We start from the raw sequence: 13,094 nt of genomic DNA on the forward strand, positions 1-13,094 counted from the left end.
TCCAATCTTTTATCAGAGAAAAGAATATCTCAGTGTCCCCAAGTCAGTAATATTTAGGTTTAAAGTGAACCATGTTGCTTCTAGTAGATTCATGGAAAATCATTGTGCTAGACTATATACTGCAGACATGATTCCAGCCCACATCCTTTTTTATACCAAGTCCTTTCCTCAGCCCATACTCTGATTGACTGAATAGAACAGAACAGAGCTAACAATGTAATGCCAGTTCCTGCCTAAGGCCTTCTGACACTGCAAGCTCTCCTCCCTTCCGTTTTATAATACTCAATAGTCGTTCTTCCATATTTTTTGAGACAAGGGTCTCACTGTGTAGCCCTGGCTGTCTTGAAACTTGCTATGTAGACCAGGCTGTTCTTGAACTCACAGAGATCCACCTGCCTCTGCATCCCAAGTCATGGCAACATGAACTTTATAGCATGAGCAGTAGTATTCTTTTAGTTGTGTCAGTGTTCAGTTCCTGATTTTTGGTGCTTGTACTGCAGAAGTGTAAGAGAAAAAATTGAGACAGTTTACCAATCTAGCCTTAAAGTTGCTATGTAGCACAGGTTGTTCTTGAATCTTTTAAATCCTCCTGCCTCTATCTTTCGAGTGCTGGGGTTATAGGAATGTGCCATCATGTCCATCTGGAAATAGTCTTTTTAAAAGGGAAATCATACTGAGTTATTGAAGGGGCAGGGGATTTATAAACATTTTAACAAATGTTTATTTTCAAATGTTTCTGTAGAAAATGTATGTGTATGCATGTAGTATGTAGTTTTTAAAAGCCCATGCTAAACTACATGCTACATATATATCCAACCATCTATCTATCTATCTATCTATCTATCTATCTATCTATCTATCTATCTATCTATCTATCTATGAGTGTCTATTATAAATAAATAGAGAAATCAAGAATGATGAAGTCAGTTAGTTTTATAAAATATTAATACTGGGAAGCCTGGGAATCCTTTAGTTTGTTAATTTTTTCTCAGTCTACATTTTTTTTCCAAAATGAAAACACACAAAAAAGGGGCATGGTGGTGTATGCCTTTAATCCCAACACTCAAGAGGCAGAGGCATATGGATCTCTGAGTTTGAGGCCATCCTGATCTACAGAGTGAGTTCCAGGACAGCTAGAGTTCTGTTACACAAAGAAACTGTCTCAAAACAACAACAACCTCAGCTACACACACACACATCTAAGCCAAAACAAAATACAACAGAACAAACCTCAACAACAAACAAACAAACCAGAAAGTTTAATTCATTGTATATAACACTTGGAGGAGGAGGGATGGTTGAGTAGTGCACTATCTGAATATGTACACACATTGGAGTGGGTAGGCAACAATAAAAATTCAATTGCCCTAATTCCAAAGATATTGTTAGTCATGCATATTAATTTGGTAGTTGTACCATCTTCTTAGATATCATGAGAAGCAATCTCTTTGTTGGTTACAAAGAAATTTAATTAACTAAATCAGAACAGAAAGCGATAGTATTCTGTTTTTTGTTATATGAAGTGTAAATATATGTAAATCTCAGCTCAGATGAAATTAATATGACTAACATAGATGTAAAATCAGAGCTAATGGTGTTGTGCCAGGAAGCAAGGAGTCTTTTCTAATGCAATCACATTAGGGTCTCTTTATTACAAACTTGAATTTGGGCGTACTCACCGCAGGATGGTTTGGTGTTGCAGCCCCAAACTCTCACTGGGACAAGGTTTTTTTAGAAAATGTAAGTGTATAATGAGGACAAGGGGTGGGGGGAGTCTAGCCTGGCAAGTATCTAACTGAATGTCTACTGTAAGCCAACAGGTAGATGCTCTGAAGTAAGACCATATAAAATCACAAAGGGTCTGAAAGTACATCTGAAACAATCAGACTAATCTTTGATTAACCGTTGCTAGGAAGTAGCTAGGGAATAACTCTGGCCAAGGACAAGTTGTGGGGTCCTTCCTTGTATGTGGTTGCAGCTTGGGTTCTGCTGCAGGTCAAGTTCTCAGGCTTTATTTTTCCTTTTAAGATGGAAGCTGGTTCCAAGAAAGAGTAGGTCTGGTCTTTCAATAGTACTATAATCTTCTTAAGGATCTGCATTGTTCTAATGCTCTTATCATGTTTGTGGGGACATAGGACACAATATTACCATTAGACACTTGGTGATGGGGGGTAAGTCAAATGAAGGAAAGATACTGGCTGCCTTATATTTGTCTTATTTAGAGAACATCGACAAGGAAAAAATAACCATGCCAACTGCAGGGCTTGGACTGCTGATCTGGGAATCTGACCCACAGAACAACTTCCTCAGATGAATTTTACAAAGATTGAGACACAGATATGAACATAGCATGTGGTCCTGATTGTATCAGAGAACTGGAGGCTTATAGATGATCGTCTGTCTCAAAGGAGACAGCAAACAGCCTTACTTAGTTACCATTTTACTAAAGTCTAGTACCATCTGCTCTGAGTGGACCTCATCAAGAAAACAGGACAGGTTGTTTATGTTACAAATATTTATCAAACGACTTACAAACTGAGTTATTGAAGGGGAGGGAGGCTTATAAACATTTTAGCAAATGTTTATTTTCAAATTTTTATGGAGAAAATGTGTGTGTATATAAGTAGTGTGTAGTTCTAAAAAGCCCATGCTAAACTACATGCTACATATACATCCAACCATCCATATCTATCTATCTATCTATCTATCTATCTATCTATCTATCTATCTATCTATCTATCTATGAGTGTCTATTATAAATAAATAGAGAAACCAAGAATGATGAAGTCAGCTAGTTTCATAAAATATTAATACTGGGGAGCCCGGGAAACCTTTAGTTTATTAATTTTTTTCTCAGTCTACATTTTTTTCCAAAATAAAAACAAACAAAGAAGGGGGCATGGAGGTGTATGCCTTTAATCTCAACACTCAAGAGGCAGAGGCATATGGATCTCTGAGTTTTAGGCCATCCTGATCTACATAGTGAGTTCCAGGACAGCTAGGGTTCTGTGACACAGAGAAACTGTCTCAAAACAACAACAACCTCAGCTACACACACACACATCCAAGCCAAAACAAAATACAACAGAATAAACCCCAACAACAAACAAACCAGAAAGTTTAATACATTGTATATAATACTTGGAGGAGGTGGTTAGATTCGCAGACTCTCAATCTTTTGGCCTTTTGATGCTATTTTTTTTTTTTAAGATTTATTTGAGTATACTGTTTTCAAACACACCAGAAGAGGAGATTGGATCCCATTATAGATGGTGTGGTTGCTGGGAACTGAACTCAGGACCTCTGGAAGAGCAGTCAGTGCTCTTAACTACTGAGCCACCTCTCCAGCCCACCTTTTGCTGTTCCCTTGTGGTACACTGATTCTAAAGTTGCTCCCTACAGGACAAATGTTATTTGGTTAGGAAATCCACTGCATAGCTCTGGCTGTCCTGAAACTCACTACATAGACTAAGCTGACATTGAGTTCACAGGGATCCATCTGCCTTTGCTTCACAAGTGCTGAGGCTAGAGGCATGAGCCACCATATACAGCCCATCTGGTTTTAATATGTAAATAATGTTTGGGCTGCAACAGGGATTTCCATTTGAAGATTTTACCATGATTGTGCTATTAAACAATGTTCAGGTTTATTAATGGATATGCATTTGAGACTTTGAAATGGTTAGATCATTTGCATGGGACAAATTTCATGAAACAAACTACATATTTTATATTAGAGAAAAAAGAATTTCTAGATTATTGAACTTTCAGGGTTCTAATCTAAATTTGTGTAAAAATAAAAGAACTCAAAGAAAGCATACATTCAACAAAAAAGAAAATTAGAGAAAGGCAATAGACATAAAGTCACTATAGTTTTTATAGTGTTTAAGGGGAAATTTCCATGTTTACAATGGGATCCATGTTTGACTCATCCTGTGAAGCTCTGGAAAGGTTGGAGATACATTAGATCAGGAGCAGCTTAGAAAGCTGAACTTGAGCTGGAGGAATGATACGGTGTCTAAGGGGTGCAATCACAGTCAGCCAGTAAGCACAGGCTTTAGCTTACTGGGTCAAACAGGGAGGAAATTGGATATTAAAATCTTCCATTGAAACCTTAGCCTGACTCTCCATCCACAGAATCTAGGCTCTGCTCACCCTATCCCCTCTACTGTCAACCATCCTGATGTTTGTTGTGCAAAGGCTTTCCCTAAAATCATCTTTAGGGGATGGCCACTGCCTAACAGAAAGCTGCTTGAGGTTCTTCTGTCTTTTGAGTTAATTCTTCCATCTGCCCTAGGCTGCAACTCTATGGGAGATGTTTCACAATTGCTTCAGAATGATACAGGTCTTCATGAAATCAGAACCAGTGTAAAGAGCAGAATCCTGATGATACCAAGCAAAGGAGACTGTCACATCAGAGAAGAATGTGACGATTTGAACTACAAATTTATTATTTTTTAAAATTTTTGGTTATTTTATTTACATTTCAAATGTTCTCCTTCCCAGTTCCCCTCCACAAACCCCCTATTCCCCTTCCCCGGCTCTAAGAGGGAGCTCCCCGACTTGACCATCCACTCCTGTCTCAGTGCCCTAGCATTCTCCTATCCAGGGTCATCGAGCCTCCACAGGACTGAGAAGCTCCCCTCCCAGACTGAGGAAACCTGACAAGGCAATCCTCTACTACATATCCAGTTAGAGCTATGGGTGCCCCATGTGTACTCTTTGGTTGGTGGTTTAGTCCCTGGGAACTTTGGGGAGGGGGTCTGGTTGATATTGTTGTTCTTCCTGTGGGGTTGCAAACTCCTTCAGGCCTTACCCTAACTTCTCCATTGGGGTCCCTGTGCTCAGTTCTATGTTTGGATGCCTGCATCCAACTCTATATTTGTCAGGCTCTGGCAGAGCCTCTTAGGGGACAGCTATACCAGGCTCCTGTTAGCAAGTGCTTCTTGGCATCAGCAATAGTGTCTGGGTTTGGTGTCTGCAGATGGAAGACACCCCTAGGTGGGCAGTCTCTGGATGGCCTTTCTTTCTGTCTCTGCTCCACTCTTTGTCCCTACATTTTCTTTTGACAGGAGTAGTTCTGGATTAGTATTTTTGAGGTGGGTGGGTAGCCCAGTCTCTCAACTAGCGACTGTGATTATCCCTTGGGTATGGTCTCTACAGGTTCTGTCTCCCTTTTGTTGGGTATTTCCGTCAATGTCCCCCTGTTGGGTCCTGGAAACTTCTTGTGTCCCTGGCATCTGGGACTTTCTAATAGCTACCCAGAGTTTCCCGTCCCCAACTGCTACTCTGCTCCTTTCAAAATCCTGAAACTGTACTTTGCTCCCATTTCCTGTATCTGAACACCCCCCCCCCCTTTTCCTACCCTTACTTTCTCCCTTCCAGATCTTTCTCTCCTTATATTTCTTCTTTCCCCTTCTGAGTAGGACTGTAGCTTCCACACTTTGATGTGGTCTTGTTTCTTTTTGGGTTTCATATGGTTTATGAGTTGTATCATGGATATTCCAAGCTTCTTTTTTAGCTAGTATTCACTTATCAATGAGTACATATCATGTTATTTTGTGACTGGGTTACCTCACTTAGGATATTTCTAGTTCCATCCACTTGCCTAAGAATTTTATGAAGTCATTGTTTTTAATAGCTGAGTAGTACTCCATTGTGTTATTGTTCCACATTTTCTGTATCCATTCCTCTTGAGGGACATCTGGGTTGTTTCCATCTTCTATTATAAATAAGGCTACTAAGAATATAGTGGAGCATGTGTCCTTGTTATATTGGAGTATCTTTTGGGTATATGCCCAGGAGTGGTATAGCTGGGTCCTCAGGTAGAACTATTTCCAATTTTCTGAGAAACCATGAGACTGATTTCCAGAGTGGTTGTACCAGCTTGTAATCCCACCAGCAATGGAGGAATCTGTAGGAAGCCACTGTATTCGCCATTACAAGATGGCACTCAGCCCGTAGGGAGGAAGGCCAGTTTTGAGATAAACAACCTAAGTGCACATGCACGCCTGCCTGTTTTTGCTGAATCATGGTGACTCCGAGTATGCTAATTAGGACGCACAGAATGCACCAATCAGGTGGTGACACAGTCCTCCTAAGCATATATAAGGAGGGCTGGTTTCTGGGCTGGGGTCTTTCGCAACTGCAATCAAACCCGCAATAAACACCTGTAGAAGGATCCTGTTGTGGCGCGTCTTTCTTGCTGGCGAGATCAGTGATCGCTACAGGAGTCTTCCTCTTTCTTCATATCCTCACCAACATCTGCTGTCACCTTAGCTTTTGATCTTAGCTATTCTGACTGATGTAAGGTGGAATCTCAGGGTCATTTTGATTTGCATTTCCCTAATGACTAAGGATATTGAACATTTCTCTAGGTGCTTCTCAACCATTTGCTATTCCTCAGTTGAGAATTCTTTGTTTAGTTCTGTACCCCATTTTAATAGGGTTATTTGGTTCTCTGGAATCTAACTTCTTGAGTCCTTTTTATATTTTGGATGTTAGCCCTTGATTGGATGTAGGGTTGGTAAAGATTTTTTCCGAATCTGTGGGTTACCGTTTTGTCCTGTTGACAGTGTCCTTGCCTTACAAAAGCTTTTCAGTTTTATGAAGTCCCATTTGTCAATTTTTGATCTTAGAGCATAAGCCATTGGTGTTCTGTTCAGGAAATTTTCCTCTGTGCCAATGTGTTCAAGGTTTTTTCCCACTTGCTTTTCTTTAGATCAGCACGACCGGTTTTATGTGGAGGTTCTTGATCCACTTTAACTTGAGATTTGTACAAAGAGATGGGTCACTTTGCATTCTTCTACATGCTAACCACCAATTGAACCAGCACCATTTGTTGAAAATGCTGCCCTACTGGATGTTTTTGGCTCCTTTGTCAAAGATCAAGGAACCAAAATTGTGGGTTCATTCCTGGGTCTTCAATTCTATTCCATTGAGATACCTGTCTGTTTCTGTACCAATACCATGCTGATTTTTTATCACTATTGCTCAGTAGTATAGCTTGAGGCCAGGGATAGCGATTTCCCCAGAAAATCATTTATTGTTGAGAATATTGATTTTATGGTTTTTGCTATTCTGGGTTTTTTTTTTTTTTTTTGTTATTCAAGTTAAATTTCAGAATTGCTCTATTTCTGTGATGAATTGAGTTGGAATTTTAATGGGGATTGCATTGAATCTGTAGGTTGCTTTTGGTAAAATGACCATTTTAACTATGTTTATTCTACCGATCTATGAGCATGGGAGAGCTTCTGAGGTCAATTTTTTTTCAGAGACTTGAAGTTCTTGTCATACAGATCTTTCATTTGCTTGGTTAGAGTCACACCAAGATATTTTATATTATTTATAACAATTGTAAAGGGTGTCATTTACCTAGTTTCTTTCTCAGCCTGTTTATCCTTAGAGTAGAGGAGAGCTACTAATTTTGTATTCAGCAACTTTGCTGAACTTGTTTTTCAGCTGTTAGTGTTCTCTCGTTTTTTTTTTTTTTTTTTTGTCACTTAGGTATACTATCATATCATTCACAAATAGTAATATCTTGATTTCCTCCTAATTTGTATCCCTTTGATCTGCTTTTGTTGCCTAACTGCTCTGGCTAGAACTTCAAGTACTATGTTGAATAGATGGGAGAGTGGGCAGCCCTGTCTTGTCCATGATCTTAGTGGGACTGCTTCATGTTTTTCTCCATTTAGTTTGTTGTTGGCTATTGGTTTGCTGTATATTACTTGCTTTTATATTTAGGCATGGACTTTGAATTCCTGATCTGTCAAATACTTTTAGCATGAAAGGGTGTTATATTTTGTCAAAGACTTCTACATCCAATGAAATGATGTGATTTTTTTCCCCCATTGAGTTTGTTTACATAGTGGCTTACATTGTTGGATTTTTATATATTGAGCCATCCCAGCATCCCTAAGATGAAGCCTATTTGATCATGGTGAATGATGGTTTTGTCTTCTTGGATTCAGTTTACAAGAATTTTATTGAGGATTTTTGCATCAATATTCATAAGGAAAAATAGTCAGAAATTCTCTTTGTTGGGTCTTTGTGTTGTTTGGGTATCAGTGTAACTGTAGTTTCATAGAATGTATTGGGTAGCATTCCTTCTGTTTTTATTTTTGGGAACTAGTTTCAGAAATATTGGTATTAGGTCTTTGAAGGTTTGAGAGGATTCTGCACTAAAAGCATCTGGTCCTGGGGTTTGTTTGGGAGACTTTTAATGAGTGCTTCTATTTCCTTAGGGGCCATGATACTTTTTAGATGGTTTATCTCATACTGATTTAATTTTGGTACCTGGTATCTGTCTAGAAAATCACCCATTTCATATAGATTTTCAAATTTTGTTGAGTATAGGATTTTGTAGTAGGATTTGATTTTTTGAATTTCTTCAGTTTTTTGTCTCTATTTTCATCTCTGATTTTATTAATTTGGATACTGTCTCTGTGTCCCCTGGTTAGTCTGGCTAAGGGTTTATTTATCTTGTTGATTTTCTCAAACAACCAGCTCCTGGTTTTGTTGATTATTTGTACAGTTTTCCTTGTTTTTACTTGGTAGATTTCAGACCTGTGTTTGGTAATTGAACTCAGAACCTCTGGAAGGGCAGTCAATGCTGTTAACTGTTAAGCCATCTCTCCAGCCCTAACTTCAACTTTTTAATTACATTTATTTATTAAGAGTTGGGGACATACTTCAGAGTACTAGTAGTGGGAGGCTCTCAGTTATGCCCCAACAACACAAAACACAATAAAACTAATATATAAGGGAACAAGGGAGAAATGGGGTATCTCAGTAGCCTGGATACAGTGTTCCATTTAGGAGGTGTAACTTGAGACATTACCAGCAAGCTTTAGTCTGTGAGAGAGCATAGAGTTTGTACTTGACTTCAGGTGGTGAGTCAGATCCAGGACAGACACACTGAAGTTGGAATATAGAAGACCATGTCAGTGACCTTCACATTCAGTTCTGGGGTGGTGACCTTATACACAGTAGACACAGGAATGATATTTCCATAGCTACTGTGACAGTTTTTCCAGAGGGGTTTTGTAGATAATGTGTTATATAGTGGCTTTCTTTAAGATTAAAACCTTCCATGTTGGATGGAAGCTCACTAAAACACAGGATGTTAGAAATAAAACAGGGAATTCTAGGCAGAGGTGAAATGTTCTATCTTGCAAGAAAGTTAAGTTCAGGAGCTGCAGTTTCTGAAACTGACTAGGTGCACTAGTTCCCAGGCCCAAACATGGATTAAACCAAAGGACTACTGAGAGACAGTCTGAGATAAACTGAGCTGCCTGGGAGCAGATCAGATTAACTGAAGTTACCTGAAAACATTTTCCAGTCTGTTGAGCTACCTGTTGGTTGTGCATTATACTCCAGAATTATACTTTCACAAACTGTTACTCATTCACACTGTCATTTCTGCTCCTGTGACTCCTCACCCATATTCCTATACCTAACCCCAATACAACTCATTGGTCACAAAGTTGAGCTTTGGCAATATTTGTACTTTGGTATCTTGTCAGTTTTCTATCTAGGGGAAGGAGACATCTGTTCATTTGTCTCCCCCAAAATAGTGTCACACAATGACAGCTTGGGCTGTGATAACCACTCATTAGATGATATCCAAGTCATCATAGATGATCTTGGCAAGGGAGCTACGCAGTTGCGGGTACAGAAGACATTGCTGATACTCTGGAGTGGATTGTCATACTTCTCATGGATCACACCCATCACAAACCTGGGAGCATCAGCAGAAGGTGCAGAGATGATGACCCTTTAGGTTCTACCTTTCAACTGGGTCTTGGCCTTCTCTGCAATACTGAAGATACCAGTAGTCTCCATGTATACTTGGTGTCAGCATCATCACATATGTTGTGGGTGAGATTTTACCCCCTTATGACCTTCCTTTTTAAGTTTCTCCTTCTTAGCTTTGATTGCTGTGGAACTTGCCATGTTCAGAATCATACTGAAACATGTAAACTCTTAGTTGAGGTCAACAATGTAGTCATTGATGACAATAGTATGTTCTTTGCTAGAGCTGAGGCAGACCTGGTGACTAAGTCTCTAATACAGCAATCCATTCACTTAGACCTTCACTACCAGTCTCAGGGATGAGGTGAGCACTGTGTGAAGTATGTCTGTCTTTAGAATGGAAAAGATCAAAGAGTCTAAAATATATATTTTTTAAATAAAATATTTAAGGTTGGAGAGATGATGGCCCAGCAGTTAAGAACACTTGTTGCTTTTATAGATAATATGGGTTCCGTTCTCTGATCATGAATGTCTGTATCTCCAGTTCCAGTGGATGCAATGTCCTATGAATTCCATGGGTATTAGGCATACATACATGTGATTCACATACATACATGCTGGCAAAACACTCATAAATATCAAATAAGTAAATCTAAAAATGTAAAAGTTAAAACCCTATAAAGCAAATGAAGCAACCCCCAAAGCCCCAAGAAAATAAGGATTTTGTTGTTAATGTTCTTTTTTCACGTTAAAAAAAAAAAAAAACATATGAGAACAGTAAAATCTCTATTTTCCACGTGATCTCATTTTAGATCCTGCTTAGGTTCTTCTACTGCAGGCAGATAGAAAAGTAGTAATTAGCAGATGCACCATACAACTAAAACTGGAAAGGGGGAATAGAATGCAAAAGCTATATGGTACACCACCAGGCTGAAGGTCTGAGTTGAATTTCAGCAGGCCTTTAGATACCGGTAGTTTTCAAGAGCTTTGAGCACTCCTTGAAACATTGTGATGGTGACTCTTTGTTGTCACCTTGGGAAGATTTAGAATCAATGGTGCGACATACCTTCAGTTGTATCTCTGAGATATTTACAGAATCTTGCTGCCATGGTACTCTTAAATCCTGAACCAAAATAAGCTCTATCTGATTCTGCCTGATATTTTGTCACAAAAGAAAGGTGACAAATACAGAAGGCATTCACTTCTTATTCAGCTGTTCAAAGTTAAGCCTGCACCTCAAAATGGTAAAAATCATTTCATTTTTCTGTTTCCCAGTTATGTAGAAAAAGTATTTAAAGTAATTAAGGGAATGTGCATAGACATTTGGTTTCCCTATACTGACTCACTTTTAAAGATCATATTTTTTTAAAGTTAGCATACAAGGTTAGCATAGTTTTCATTGTGTTTTTTTTTTTTTTTTTTTTGGATATTCTTTTGAGCCATTATATGACTGCTGGGAATTGAACCTAGGTCCTCTGGAAAAGCTGCCAATGCTAATTAGGGGTTGGTCTGATGCTGCTATGTACTCAAATGTTAAATACTGATCTGTTGCCCCAGATAAACAGATTCTCATCTACATCAAATGATGCTATGTAAACTTTGCTCATCTTATTTCTGACTGATTAAATAAATGTGGTTTGCAGACAATTGCTGGGGAGAAGAGAGGTAGGGGGAATTTTGATAACTGGGCTGGAGGTTGTAGGTAGGGATCATAAAGAGAGAGAAGAGGAAGGGGGAGAAGGAAAAAGAAGTACAGGAGGTCCCTGTTAAATGTAATAGACCAGGAGCATGTGGCTCAGTGAAATGCCTCCCCACCTCTACCAGAAAAGACAGATGAAGTAGAAATAAGCAAACAGGACTATTTGGAAGGACTCAAAAAAAAAAATGCAAATACTTGAGCGCAGCTGGGGAATCAACAGTCTAGTGAATAAAAAAATAGAGTAGGGGTAATTCGCCTAGTACTTGTGCTAAAGCTGATTAAGTAAATTGTTAGGACATTGCCTCAATTACTGGAGAATAACGAGAGCTGACTGGGTTATTTTAAGAACTATAGAGCTAATTAATAACTTTTAAAGTAACATAAAAAAGACAGATGTCTTTCATTTGCTCAAAAAGCAAAGAATCTTCATTAGCTGATCTGTGCACAAACATGACTCCAGAGCTGGCTAGCTTTTCATGTAGGTTTATATATTAAATTCTTAGTCCACAGATCCTCTACACAGTAATATTATATCCAATAGATGATACAAACTGCCCTTCTATATGAGATAAAAGACATATAAAATCCCTGAAAATATTCATATCTACCTAATGCCAATTAAGTCCACCAGAATTCAGCTCATCCTTGTCAAGCTCCATCTTGATTTCTTCTTCCCCTCTTCTGCCTCCTGCCTGTACTTCTGCTCTGTGACCTTTCCCCACCTATCTCTCTCTTGTCCAATCATGTATTGACTTAACATAAATTTATAGGGGGAGGGCATAGCTTTTCTTTTGGGAGTCCAAGAAGATTGGATAAATGGTTAAGGAAGCTAGTTGTAACATTTGTTGTCCAGTCTCCAAATGCTGTAAAAGTTCAAGGTTATATCAAGTCCTGACTGGAACAGTCTGTGATGCTGGACAATTTGAGTTAGCTGCTTTGAAATTGTCCTGGGAGCAATTCTTTTGAGGAAATAGCTTTGAGGCAGTCTGAGGTAGGATCAGGCAGAATGTTAAAAAAAACATGTAGATTGCCTCGCAGCCATTTATATTTTGATGTTAATTCCACTCCCCCACCCCAGAAGACTTCATCTGAACCTTCCCATTTTAATCAGTAAAATAAAGGCGAGAGCAGGTGATTGGGCAGGGGAAGGGAGGTGGAGAGAGGGTCAGAGGTGAGGGGGAGGGAGAGCAAAAGGGAAAAAAGAAAGGACTAAGATGGAGATCAGAAAGGATAAATTGAATCCAGGACGACTTAATTGGCATTAGGTAGCTATGGACATTTTAAGGATTTTATAGGTCTTATAACTCATATAAGTTGGTTTTTTTTAAATAAATTTTTGTCTATTTGGTGTAATCTTATTGTGTAGAGGGTTTGTGGATGGAGAGTTTGATATGTAAACTTATATGAAAAGCTATCGGGCCCTAAAGTCATGTTTGTGCTGGGTGGGAGGGAGGCAGTAGGGCAGGTGGAGTAAACCAACAGGGAAGAGAGCCATTCGGGGAATATGTCTTGTGGATGGAGTGACAAGAATCTGTGCGCCCGGCTCCATGCTAAAAGTGGTGCCTGGGGAGTGAGACTATGGGGCTGATAAAGAGATAAGCTTTTCCATTTTTAATAATTACTGCAACAAAAACATGCCTTA

The sequence above is a fragment of the Micromys minutus genome (assembly GCF_963924665.1).
Source record: "Micromys minutus genome assembly, chromosome: 18".
Taxonomy (NCBI): Eukaryota; Metazoa; Chordata; class Mammalia; order Rodentia; family Muridae; genus Micromys; species Micromys minutus.